Here is a 14,809-nt window from a genome sequence, read left to right on the forward strand (position 1 = left end):
ATATATTTCTCAATTCGAAAACTTTTAGGTTTAAATTCATTAATTGCAAAATTATCTCTTCATAACATATAATTTCTTAGGAATTTTTATCTTTTACTTTTCATGTCTCATTTCTATCACTCCCTTGCTCTCATCCTATCCTTCTTCTCTCAATATCACTTCTTAAAATTGAATAATTTTAAGTGTTTCACTTTTTAAATTTAAATTTTTGTTGTTCCATTTTTTCTTGTGTTTTTCTCCCTCTCCTAGCATTCTGTGCAATCCATTTCCCTCGCTGAGATTAAGACTTGGTTAAATTCACTCTCCTTTTACTCCTCCACATCCCTCTAAGACTATTTTTCCCCACATCTCTCCCTAAAATTAATATTTTCTGGTTTCCCCAATTATTCTTTGCTGTTCTTAGCATATTAATCCATAGTTGTTTGATGTTGAATAGATTGTATGAGTTGAAGTAGATTGTATCTCCAGCCTTTGACTGTGTAACTACAAGACTTTGTTGATGCTTGCCTTAAAACAAGGTTATAGCACAAAATTGGTGATACTTTCAAACCAAATGGGCAGAACAAGCCATAAAAACACAAGAAAAATGGCAAGTCCGGGTGTCTCAATTCCTACTCATGATAATCAATTGACAGAACAGATAATAAATAATCCAGAGGAGAGTTCCCAAAAAGCTCTACAAACACTACTGAATGAGAAGATTGAAAACCTGCAATGGAATCAGTATGAGAATGATAGGGAGACGGAGGAGGCAAACCAAGATCAATACAGGAATCTAAGGAGTGTAAGGAAGCTACACAAAGATTGATATAGTAATTACATGAGCAATTTAAGAACAATCAAAGACGAGTAAAGGAATTGCATGAGCAGGCCAAGAACAGTCAAAGAAAAAGAGAGGAATTGCGTGAGCAAGCTGGGAACAGACCAAGAGAAAGTCAGAATTTGCATGAGCAGGCTGAGAAAAGTCAAAGAGTACCACAGGAATTGCGAGAACGTGAGGAAGCTAATCAAAGAGTAATACAGGAATTGCAAGAACAGGATGAGAATAGGCAAAGATTAATAGAGGCATTCATGGAATCCATAAACAGAGAGCTGAAAAATCAGGGAGACCACAAAGGGAATGCTGAATGGAACCTAACAGAAGGAATGGGAGTCCAATTAAACGATAACCAATCAACAAAGTGATTTGAGAACAAATACTGAACACCAAATTAAGGAAGTAAAGAATTTCATACAAGATCTAAAAAAAGGCTCTAACAAAGAATTTGATGCCATGAAAGCCCATCAATTACAAGAAAAAAAATTAAAAAAGGAGAAAGTCTTGACAGTAGGTTAAACTATGCATAAGATCGAATCTTGGGATTGAAGACAGCCTAGATATTACAGAGAAAGAACATACAACCATCCAAGACAAGTCCAAGAAATATGATAGTTCAATTCAACATTTGAAGACACCATCAGAAGGCCTAACCTGAGGATAATGGGTGCAGATAGGCACCTAGAGACAGAGGTTAATGTTCCAGGAAATTTGTTTAACAGGATCCTAGCAGAGAACTTCCCAAACATGCAAAAAGATAGGACTATTCATATAAAAGAACCTTTTTAGAATTCCAAATAGACCAGGCCAGAACAAGACAACCCACCATCACATTACAATACCCATAGGATCAATTAAGACCAAGGAAAAGATCCTTAAAGCTGTCAAGGAAAAAGTTCAATCACCTATAAAGGGAAACCAATTAGAACAACCTCAGTTTCCTCATAGATGACACTTAAAACAAGAAGAGCCAGGAATGATGTATGCCATGCCTCAAAGACAAACAACTATCAACCATGAAAACTGTAAACAGTTAAACTCTCCTTCATAATCAGTGAAATAAAAACATTCTATAGCAAAGAAAAAAAATGAAACAATATATCTCCACCAAACTAGCCCTACAAAAGATTCTAAAAGATGTCCTACACATAGAAAACCAACAAGACCACAATAAAGGCCAAGAAACCACACTCAAACTGAGAATCAAAGAACGATAGAAGAACCATGTTGTCACATTCCCCAAGAAGGTGGATAAAATGGCAGGAACTCCCAAATATCTCTTAACATTAACAAATTTAACTCTCCAATTAAGCGACATAGACTGTCTAGTTCCATTAAAAAGCAAGATCCTTCTATCTGTTGCCTTCTGCAGTCACACCTTGCACATAAAAACAAACACACTATGAAAGTGAAAGGCTGGAACAAAATCTACCAAGCAAATGGCCCCCATAAAGAGGCAGGAGTTTCAATCCTAATATCAGATAAAATAGACTTCTAATTAAAATTAGTGAAAAGAGATAAAGTCGCTACATACTAATTAAGCGATCTCTCCTTCAGGAGGATATTACAATTCTAAATATCTATTCGCCAAACAACAGAACACCCAAATTTATCCGAGAAACACTACTTTCCCTCAAATCCCACATAGATCCAAAGACATTAATTGTTGGGAATTTTAATAAACCACTATCCCCCCAAGATAGGTCAACTTGGCAAAAATTCACCAGAGAAAGCACAGATCTAATAAACTGCATAGATTCACAATGTTTAACAGACATCTACCCAATATTTCACCCAGCAGCATCAGAATACAGGTTTATCTCAGCAGGACATGGAACATCTTCCAAAAAAGACCATATTTTATGTCACAAAGCAAATTGTCCAAATTTAGAAACATTGACGTTATGCCTTGCATTCTGTCAGACTACAAGGGAATAAAATTAGAACCCAACACCAAAAGCCAACAAAGAAAGTCGTATAACACATGGAGGCTGTCCAACACACTGTTGAGTCACCAAGGGTCATGGAAGACATTACAAAGGAAATTAAATGTGCATGATATTAAACCAAAATGAACACACAAATTACCAGCTCCTCTGGGACACAGCAAAGCAGTACTCAGAGGCAAGTTGATAGCTCTGAGTTCCTACATCAATAAATTGCAGAAATCTAAAACCAACAATTGAATGAAACATCTGAACTTCCTTGGAATAGAACAGCAAGATAAACCCAATCAGTAGATGGAAATAAATAATAAAAATTAAATGAGAATTAAATGAAGCATAAAAATATGATGGAAAGAATATAAAAAAAAACAGTTCATTGTTCGAAAAAATTAATGAAATGGTCAGGTCCTTAGGAAATGACATCAGAAAAAGAAGAGAACCCACCAAATACATAAACTCAGAGATGAGAATGGAAACATCATCACAGAAACAACCAAGATTCAGAACATTATAGGGGAATACTTCTCATAACTTTATGCTAATAAGTTTGAGAACTTGGCAAAAATGGACCTTTTCTTAGCAAATATTGGCATGCTGAAACTAAATCAACATGATTTAGTATCTTAATAGGCCCATATCAAGCATTGAAATAGAAACAGCAATGAGACCTCCCATGCAAGAACAGCCCAGGACAAGACAGATTTACAGCAGAATTCTAAAAGGCCTTCAAAGCAGAGCTCACACCAATACTCCTCCAACTCTTCAATGGAAATGAAAGAGAAATTTCACCATCAAACTCGTTCTATGAAGCCATCATAGCCTTCATCCCAAAACCAGGCAGGGACTCATCAAAGAAACAGAACTATAGACCCATTCTATGATGAACATTGATGAAAAACTTCTCAACAGAATTTTGGCCAATCGACTTCAACAATTAATCCAAAAAATCATACACCATGATCAAACAGGATTCATTACAGGGATGCCAAGTGATTCAATGTATGCAAATCAATTAATATAATTCCTCAAATCAACAAGATTAAAGATAACCACATGGTTATCTCAATAGATGCAGAAAAGGCATTTGACAAGATCCAACACCCCTTTAAGATGAAGGTACTAGAAAAACTAGGAATCCATGGAACCTTCCTCAATACAATAAAGACTGTATATGACAAATATATAGCCAACATTATATTTAATGGTTGAAAAACTAAAGCCATTTCCTCTTCACTAAGGAATGAGACAAGAATGTGCACTCTCTCCATTTCTCTTCAATCTAGTATTAGAAAGCCTAGCTACAACCATGAGACAAGATTCAAACATAAAAGGGATCCAAACAGGTAAATATGGAGTAATACTTTCCCTCCTTGCAGGTGACATGATTTTGTTTTAAAGAATACCAAGGACTACACTCCCAAATTACTCAAGCTGATTCAAAACTTTGGCAAAGTAGCAGGCTAAAAATTCACACTCAATAATAAATGGTTTGACTGTTTGCCAACCATGAGAAAAATGTGGCTGAAGTCAGGAAAGGAAATCCATTCATAATAGCCCCACAAATAATAAAATAACTAGTAATTAACAACCAAAGAACTTTAGGACCTCTATGATGAATATTTTAAAAACCTGAAAAGGGAAATCAAAACAGAACTTAGAAAGTGGCAAAAAGTCCTATGCTCCTGGATTGGAAAGATCAACATCGTGAAAATGGCAATACTTCCCAAGGCGATCTATACATTCAATGTGATACCTATCAATATTCCAAACTCTTTCTTCAAGGAAATCGAAGAGGCAATCCAAAAATTCATAAGGAACAATAAAAGACTCCCAATAGCAAAACAGAAAGAACAGTGCTGGAGGAATATTAATGCCAAATTTCAAACTCTACTACAAAGCCATAGTAGTCAAAACAGCTTGGTATTGGCTCAAGAACAGACCTCAGGACCAATAGAATAGAATTGAAAACTCAGAAATGAGCCACAGAACAATAGCCATCTAATCTTTGATAAGGGAACTAAAAAAACAAAATGGAAGAAAGACAGCCTCTTCAATAAATGGTGCTGGAAAAATTGGTTAAAGCTAGATCCTTATATATCACCCTGCACCAGAATCAACTCCAAATGGATCAAAGACCTCAGAGTCAAAGAAAACACTTTTAAAATATTACAGGATGGAATAGGAGAACCCTAGGTCTCCTTGACACTGGCTGAAATTTTCTGAATAGCGACCCAGAAACACAACAAATCAAAGAAAGGTTGGACAAATGGGATTGCTTTAAATTGTAGAGCCTCTGCATGGCAAAGGACATTGCTAGCAAGATCAATAGAAAGTTCACGGATTTGGAGAAGATCTTCACTAGCCATACAACAGACCAGGGTCTCATATCTCTAATATACCTGGAACTCAAAAAATTAAATCCCCACAACAAATTTGCAATGAAACAACTGCCCAGTAAATCAGTGGGCTGAAAACTATAACATCAATATCAATAACATTTGTACTCATAATTCCTTTATACTGCAGTTTTCAAAACTGAGAGGAACATAAGCATTCTGATGCTGTTGTAGATATGATGGAATTTTGAGAAAATACAATTAAAACAGACATGGGAAGTGGAAGTAGGACGGTATTATCTGTTCATGGTTACATAATCTACAAACATTCAAGAGCTAAACCTATAGAATGTATTTGGAAGGTGGAAGAGTATTGTATAGTTTTGCATGTTTTCTAAATTAAATCAGAGTCACTAATATAAAGCAAGATCCCTTCCATAAGAAGGAAGAAACTTCCCCACTAGTTGGATTTCTAACCAACAATTGTCACCTTTAGAATGTGTCCCTTGATATAGGTCTCTGTTAAGATATAAGGCAAAGAATGCTCAATTTCAGTTCCGGACACCAGTACTTTCAGATCAAATTGTGCTTGTGTCAACTGAAAGAAATAATAATGGCACACACTGCCCAGAAGATTTACCATTCCTTCTACTATTCTTTTATGTAAAAATTCCATAAAAATTATCTTAGTATTACAAGATATGTGCCTTGGTGCAATTTTTTGTATTCTTCAAAATCTCTAAATGGATATTATCTTTCTTCTCATTATTCTTTGCTTGTGCATCTATAACAATGTTTTATTCTGTTCTATTTTCTGTAGTAACAAAATCAGAGGTAATTGGACCCTATGTTAGTAACATTTCTTACAGCAAGTAATACAAATTTGGTTTGAACATAGTTTACAGTCCAAAAGAATGCCTGGACATTGACATTCAATAGACAACTCTTTTTTTGTGGGGGGACGGTCGTGGGGCCTAGGCTTGGGCACTGTCCCTCAGCTCTTCAGCTCAAGACTAGCACTGTACCACTTGAGCCACAATACCGTTTCTGGCTTTTTTCTGCTTATGTGGTGTTGAAGTTCGAACCCAGGGCCTCATGCTTGTGAGGCAAGCACTCCACAACTGATCCACCTTCCCAACCCGACAGATTTTTTATGAACATTGTCAAATGACAGTGCCAAAACATAATGCGGCCTAAAGTTTTCTTTCCTCTAGATGCTAATTGAAGTCGTGAAATTCACTAAAGTGGGTTCTAATCTGTTTGATACAAAACATATTGATGAAAGGGAAACAAACCTAGTTTTATGGACTGTGGTATGAAATAATGAATTCGACAATGTAATAACAGGAATAATTTTGAATTAAGCATTTATATGAATATTTCAAATTTTCCTTCCAGATATTCTCTATGCATCATATGAGGTGAGAGTCATCAGTGCTAATACACTAAGATTTCTATTACCATAGTAATAAAAGCATAAACAACAAATGGAAATTACTTATTGAATATTAACAAAATATGCCAACACAAACAAAGGGCATGAAATATAAACGACAAAGGAAGTCAAGGATGGCTATCATATGTTTTTCAAAATGTAACAGGACTTGTGAATATATGATATTATTTTTCTTCAGGTAAATGCAAGAATGCATTTTTAAAAATGCTTCTTACTAAGAGTATTATTTTTGTTCGTTTTGGAAATTGAACCCTATCCCTGCACACTTCAGCTGAAGGCGATACCTTCACTACTTGAGTCATAGCGTAAATTCTGGTTTTCTAGTAGGTAATTGGAGTTGAAGCACATGAGTTTTCCTGCATTGGATGGCTTTGGACTGTAATCCTCAGATTTCATCCTCTAGAATAGTTAGGATTACAGTTGTGAGCCACTGGCACCTGGATTTCATGAGAATTTTACAATAATTGATGTGATAATTGTTCTTGAGTCAAAGATAAATTACAATCTTCTAATATAACATTGGGATTTATGCTAAGCCATCTATTAACTTCACATTTTGTAAATACACATGTACCATAATCACAAAATACCAAAGTTCATTCCGATTTTATCAATCAGTTTTACACAATAGTGCCATCATCAATTAATTTTTTTCCCAGAAAGTCATTTTTCATACAAACTGGTATTATTTATCTCTTTCTTTCTGAAAATAAAATTTATTTTCAGACAGTATTGCACATGAATGAATTATACACTAAAAACATTCCTGTTGCAAATTGGACTTGTGGTTCAAGCACATATTATGAGGATCAACCTTGGAAAGAAAGTTGGAACTATGTACTTAGGATGTAGGTTAGAAATATGAATGCGGGTTTTGAAACCCGGTTTTATCTGGGAATGTGCATATTTAGGTAGCAGTATTTTTAGTAGTGAATGATTTAAAATATTATGTACAATCTTTGTAGAAAAATTTGAATGTAAGTACAATTTTTGTGGTTGATTCAACATGAATATTTACATGAAATCCTGGTAAAGAGAGTATTTGTGTGAATCGCAACATTTTCTATTCATATTGGATTGCATAGAGACTGTAAAAGTCTCAAGAAATCAATGTCGGAAGGAGCAATCTATTACAGGGTATATTATAGTGGAAATATCTGACAATATAAAGAGATTATTTCTGCCCTTCCAGACAGTGACAAACACAAATAAGGGAACATATCGTTGCTTTTAAATTTCTCTACATTTTTCCAAAAGGATTCATGTCAGGAATGAGGGAGCCTACATAGCATAAGTAGAGGAATTATCAATGCATATATATTTTGTGACTCTGTGCTATGCTATTGTCCAAGCACAAAACTACTTTACAAGAAACTGAATGTCACTATAGTCACTGAGAATTATTTGAATGCCCCCATTTTAGAGGGATAATAATTTCTCTAACATCTATCAATTCATGGATGTTTACCTCAGAAAATTGTGATTGGTGAGAATCCAGTTTGGGACAGTGTATCGCATGGCTCCCTGTCATTCTCAGTCTAGTATTGCCACAAAGGAAAAGGTTTGTGTGCACTTTTGGAATAAATGTTCTTACTTCAAATTGAAAATGTTCATAAATGCTTAAATGTCAACTACTATAATTCAAATTAAGTGACTTTTTACTATTTCTTCTAGAGCCACACTAAATATCAAGTTATAGTTTACAAATGTATGCAATGTTCATTATTAGTAATTGTCACTATCATTAGGCAAATTCTGTGAACTAAACCAGTCCAAGTCTACTCCATCTGTACAATGTGTTTAATTTCTTCATACCTCGTGGCTAAGTTTATCCCTATTACTTGTACTTGAACATGTTTTAATAAAAGTGTCTTGTATATAGTAGCCTACTGTAACACATAGAAAGCAGAGAAAACTCTGCGGGCTTAACCGAAGGAATGTGAATGAGGATCAGAGTGTGTGCTGGTCAATAACAGGAAAAATTCCATGAGAAATCAAATGTACTAAATTTTAGTACAGTTGAAATGAATTGTAGTTCATTTAAGCATAAGAAGTTGAATAATGTCTTAGATTTTGATTCAATTGACAGAAAAAACAGATTTCCTTAGAATTCTAAGATAATGATTCTTACTTACACAGTTTGTCATATCCCAAACATTATGAACACACATGATAGACCTTACAAAACCTGATCCTTACTTTTGAGAAGCCTTCTGATGGGAATGTTTTTTCTTCAGAGAAGGTTCCTACTCTGCTTTGGTGTTTTGATAAACTTCATGAGGTATCAAGCATTGCCACACCATTCTTTCTTTTATCCAAACCTGTGTCCACGTTTTTTGTTTCACTTAAAGATGTTTCCAGATTCTTCATTTAATGACAAACCATGGTATTTTATTTCTTCTCTCTCATGTCGATTTGTTTCGATTACCTTAAAACTCATTATATTTTTCTACCGATAGAACTGAAATGAACTTTGGCAAAGTAGCAGGGTATAAAATTAACCCTCAAAAATAAATGGCTTTTCTGTATGCCAACAATGAGAAGTGTGGCTGAAATTAGGAAAGCAACTCCATTTGTAATAGCCCAACAAATACTTAGGAATTAACTTAACCAAAGAAGTGAAGGACCTCTATGATGATACTTTAAAAACCTGAAAAGGGAAATCAAAATAGAATTTAAAAAGTGGCAAAAACTCCCATGTTCCTGGATTGGAAAGATCAACATCGTGAAAATGGCAATACTTCCCAAGGCTATCTATATATTCAATCCTATATCTATCAACCACATTCTTCAAGGAAAGAGAAGATGCAATCCAAAAATTCATATGGAACAATAAAAGACCCCGAATACCAAAAATGATCCTTAATGGAAAGAACAGTACTGGAGGAATATCAACACCAGATTTCAAACTCTACTATATAACCATAGTAATCAAAACAGCTTGGTACTGGCACAAGAACAGACCTCAGTACCAATGGAATAGAATTGAAAACTCAGAAATGAACCTACAGACGTATAGAAATCAAATCTTCTATAAGGGAACTAAAAAAATAGAATGGAAGAAAGACAGCCTCTTCAGTAAATGGTGCTGGAAAAATGGTTAACTACTTGTAGAAAAGTAAAGCTAGATCCTGATATATCACCCCGCACCAGAATCAACTGCAAAGTCCTTGGAGTCAAAGCAGACACTCTGCAAACATTATAGGATGAAATAGGAGAAACCCTAGGTCTCCTTTACACAGGCTGAAATTTTCTTAATAGAGACCCAGAAACACAACAAATCAAGAAATGTTGGACAAATGGGATTGCATGAATTTGCCGAGCTGTTGCATGGCAAGGACATAGCTAGCAAGGTCAATAGAAAGCCCACGGATTGGGAGAAGGTCTTCACTAGCCATGCAATGAACAAGAGTCTCATATCTAAAATATATTTGGAACTCAAAAAATTAAATCCCCCAGCAACAAATCCTCAAAGAATCAACGGTCCAATAAATAAGTGCGCTAAAGACTTAAAGAGAAACTTCTTTTAAAAGGAAAGAAGGATGGTCAATAGACACATGAAGAAATGCTCAACCTCCCTAGCCATAAAAGAAATGCAAATCAAAACAACATTAAGATACCAACTCACCACATTCAGAATAGCAAAAATCAATAACTCTAATAACAAAAGATGCTGGAGGGGATGTGGACAGAAGGGAACCTTATTGCATTGTTGGTGGCAATGTAAACTTGTTCAACCACTTTGGAAAGTAGTATGGAGGTTCCTGAAAAGACTCCACATAGAGCTGCCCTATGACCCAGCAATCCCACTTTTGGTCATTTACCCAAATGTTTACAAACAAGAACACACTAAAGCTACCAGCACAAATATGTTTATTGCAGCATTATTTACCATAGCTAAGATATGGAACCAACCCAGATGCCCCTAATTAGATGAATGGATCAAGAAAATTTGGTATACACACAATGAAATTCTATGTCTCTATCAGAAAGAATGACATTGACCCATTTGTTAGGAAATGGAAACACTTGTAAAAAATTATATTAAGTGAAGTAAGCCAAGCCCAAAGAAACATAGGTCCCATGATTTCCATTATTTGAAATATCTAGTATATGTCTGAGTCAAGCAGAAAAGCTCAGATAAGGTGATGCTAGGGAAATGAACCCTAAGATATGTATTAAATTGTTTGTTTTCTTTTATGCGATTGTTTCTAAAACATGTATAAGATTTTCTTTTTTGCTTTGTATGTCCCTCCCCCATAGTACACCCCCTGATTTTACTGTATTTGATGTTGTTATAATTTGTAGAGGGGAAGGAAAAAAACAACTAGTTTAAATAGGGATACAGGTAGACCCGGTGTAACAATGAGATGTACAAGTTGTTATGTCGAAAATGAACTTTACAACTTTGGTAGTGGGGGAGGAGTGTTGGGTGAGGGAGCGGGGATAAGGGGTAGGATGCGATGGGAAGGGGAAACAAAGGAGGAGAGTACAATGCTTGATAAGAAATGTACTCATTATCTGGCCCATGTAATTGTAACCCCTCTGTACAGTATTTTTAAAATAAAAAAAGAAATACTGAAATGCTTCAGTTCCTCGTGATTCATAAAACAGCTATGGAAACTAATTTTAGACCAAAACATCCTGTACTCATTATTGTATCATCAAATAATTTAATTTACAGTGGTTTGTTCATATACATTAGTTATTTCATGAAAAATCTTGCCATTGAGAATACATATTTCTCAAAGTTATCATTGATCATACCCAAAAATATTTGGCATATTTTTAAATAAAGTTACTTGGTGTTTATGAAAAATAATGATGCAAATCAACACAGAACTTAAAAAATGGCAAAACCTCCCATGCTCCTGGATTGGAAAGATTAACTTCGTGAAAATGGCAATACTTCTCAAGGCTATCTACAAATTCAATGCAATACCTGTCAAAATTCCAACCTCATTCTTCAAGGAAATAGAAGAGGCAATCCAAAAATTCATATGGAACAATAAAAGACCCCGAATAGCAAAAACGCTCCTCAATGGAAAGAACACTGCTGGAGGAATATCAATACCAAACTTAAAACTCTACTATAAAGCCATAGTAATCAAAACAGCTTGGTATTGGCATAAGAACAGACCTAAGGACCAATGGAATAGAATTGAAAACCCAGAAATGAACCTACAGACCTATAGCCATCTACTCTTTGATAAGGGAGCTAAAACAATAGAATGGAAGAAAGACAACCTCTTCAGTAAATGGTGCTGGCAAAATTGGTTAATTACATGTAGAAAACTTAAGCTAGATCCTTATATATCACCCTGCACCAGAATCAACTCCAAATGGATCAAAGACCTTGAACTCAAAGCAGACACTCTGAAAACATTACAGGATTGAACAGGAGAAACCCTAGGTCTCCTTGGCTCAGGCTGAAATTTTCTGATTAGAGACCCGGAAACACAACAAATCAAAGAAAGGTTGGACAAATGGGATTGCATAAAGTTGCAGAGCTTCTGCAGGGCAAATGACATAGCTAGCAAGATCAATAGAAAGCCCACTGATTGGGAGAAGATCTTTACTAGCCATACAACGGACAAGGGTCTCATATCTAAAATATACTTGGAACTCAAAAAATTAAACCCCCCAAAAACAAACGCTCAAAGAAACAACTGCCCAATAAATAAGTGGGCGAAAGAACTAAAGAGAAGCTTCTCTGAAGAAGAAAGAAGGATGGCCAATAGACACATGAAGAAATGTTCAACAGCCCTAGACATTAAAGAAATGCAAATCCAAACAACATTGAGATATCACTTCACTCCAGTTAGAACGGCAAAAATCAGGAACGCTAAGAACAACAGATGCTGGAGGGGATGTGGACAGAAAGGAACCTTACTTCATTGTTGGTGGGAATGTAAACTTGTTCAACCACTTTGGAAAGCAGTATGGAGGTTCCTCAAAAGACTTCACATAGATCTCCCCTATGATCCAGCAATCCCACTGTTGGGCATTTACCCAAATGTTTACAAACAAGACCACACTAAAGCTACCAGCACAACTATGTTTATTGCAGCATTATTTACCATAGCTAAGATATGGAACCAACCCAGATGCCCCTCAGTAGATGAATGGATCAAGAAAATGTGGTATATATACACAATGGAATTCTATGACTCCATCAGAAAGAATGACATTGCCCCATTTGTTAGGAAATGGAAAAACTTGGAAAAAATTATATTAAGTGAAGTAAGCCAGGCCCAAAGAAACATAGGTTCCATGGTTTCCCTTATTTGTAATATCTAGTATATGTATGAGTCAAGCGGAAAAGGTCAGATAATATGATGTCAGGAAAATGAACCCTTATGTTTGTATTTTAATGTTTTTTTTTATGCATGTGTTTCTAATGCATTTATAAGATTATCTCTTTGTTGCTTTGGATGTCCCTCCCCCACAGTATAACCCCTGCTTTCACTATATTTGATGTCAGTATAACTTGTGGAGGAGATGGGGAAAAACCAGTTGTTTAAGGATACAGGTGGTCCTGTTGCAACAATGAGAAGTACAAGTTGTCATGTCCAAAACGAGCTTTACAATGTCGGTGAGGGGGGACGGGGGGGAAGGGGGGGAAAGAGAAGGATTGGGATTGGGGGGGAGGTGGGAGGCTGGGAAGGGATGTGAAGGGTAAACAAAGGAGGAGGCTGCAATGCTTGGTAAGAAATGTACACATTATCCTGCCCATGTAATTGTAACTCCTCTGTTCAGTATGTTCACAAATAAAATTAAATTAAAATAAAAAAAGAAAAATAATGATGCAAAATCTACATAATACTAAAAATGTGACCTATATTATGTACCACATTTCATATATCAGAAACACCTCAACCCATCTTTCCAAAAGTTTGTATAATAATTTCTTCTTTTTTTAAAACGTAATTGAATTACATATGTTCTACGTATATTTGTCAATAGACTCTTGAGTTGTACATTCTATAATCGTAAGTTATAGTGCAGGAAATATGCATGTAATTTATATTATTCATGATTAAATAACGCAAAGGCATATATATATATATATATATATATATATATATATATATATATATATATCCATAGATTCACAGGTATTTCTATCTAGTTTTTATATGTGTATTTTATTGTATATAGTAACTTTAATATTTGTATAAGTAAAAATACATGATATATAAATGAAAATATTCATCTGGGAAGTTATCTCTCTCTTGCTTTTTTCAATTAATATCTTTGACTATTTGGCTGAAGAAATCCTAGAGCATATTAATCTTATTTTACAAGAATATTAATAAAAATATGAACTAAAATATGTACAATGATCCACAAGGAAGGCTAAGGAACATTTTTGTGATTAAGTTCTACAAGTGTTTTTTGGGTAACTGTCTCCTAAGAAGAATATTGATGATTAAAGAGACTAAAGGAAAAGAATAATACATAAAGATTGATTTATCATCTATATAAACCATAGAATGTGTACAGATGTTCAGGCAGAACAATTTACAATCAGTGGTTGATATGTAGATGAAAAGTATGACACATCCATTTACATTGTTCCTCTACAGAATACTCACACGTTTCTACTCCACGGATTTGGCATCCACCAATGCATACTAAAAGGAAATAGGACTTTCCGGGTTCAGGCCGGAAGTTAACACTTCCGTTAACATATGCGGTTCCGGTATCATATGCGGAAGTAAGGCTGAGTTCCATCAGTTAGTAAAACGGAAGTGAGGTTTATGACCTACATCACAATAACGGTGGCCCCACCCAGAAAAGTCATTATACGAAAGTAGCTGTTGCTGTGGAAAACATACTAGTGGGACATAGTCCGTCGTTAGGAGGAAGAGATCCTGACTTGTTTGGTGAATCCAGTTAACTGAAGGACATAGGTAAAGTCCATTGCCCTCTCTTCCAATTTTTACAACTTAGACATGTAAATCATCTTTTTGTCTCATGTATGTGACTGGGATATTTCTTGCTTTCTACCCCTGAAATCCCAAATGTAGTTCCAGTAATTTTCTCCAACTAGGCATTCTTTTACATGGGTAAAAGAATAAAATTCTTGGGCTGGGAAGGTGGCTCAGTGGTAGACCACTTGCCTTGCATGCTCGAAGCCCTGGATTCGATTCCTCAGCACCACATAAGCAAAAAGAAAAAAAGCCAGAAGTGGCGCTGTGGCTCAAGTGGTCGAGCGCTAGCCTTGAGCTGAAGAGCTGAGGGACAGCGC

This window comes from Dipodomys merriami, unplaced genomic scaffold (assembly GCF_024711535.1).
Source record: "Dipodomys merriami isolate MVZ:Mamm:240054 unplaced genomic scaffold, mDipMer1.0.p SCAF_18, whole genome shotgun sequence".
In the NCBI taxonomy this organism is placed as follows: domain Eukaryota; kingdom Metazoa; phylum Chordata; class Mammalia; order Rodentia; family Heteromyidae; genus Dipodomys; species Dipodomys merriami.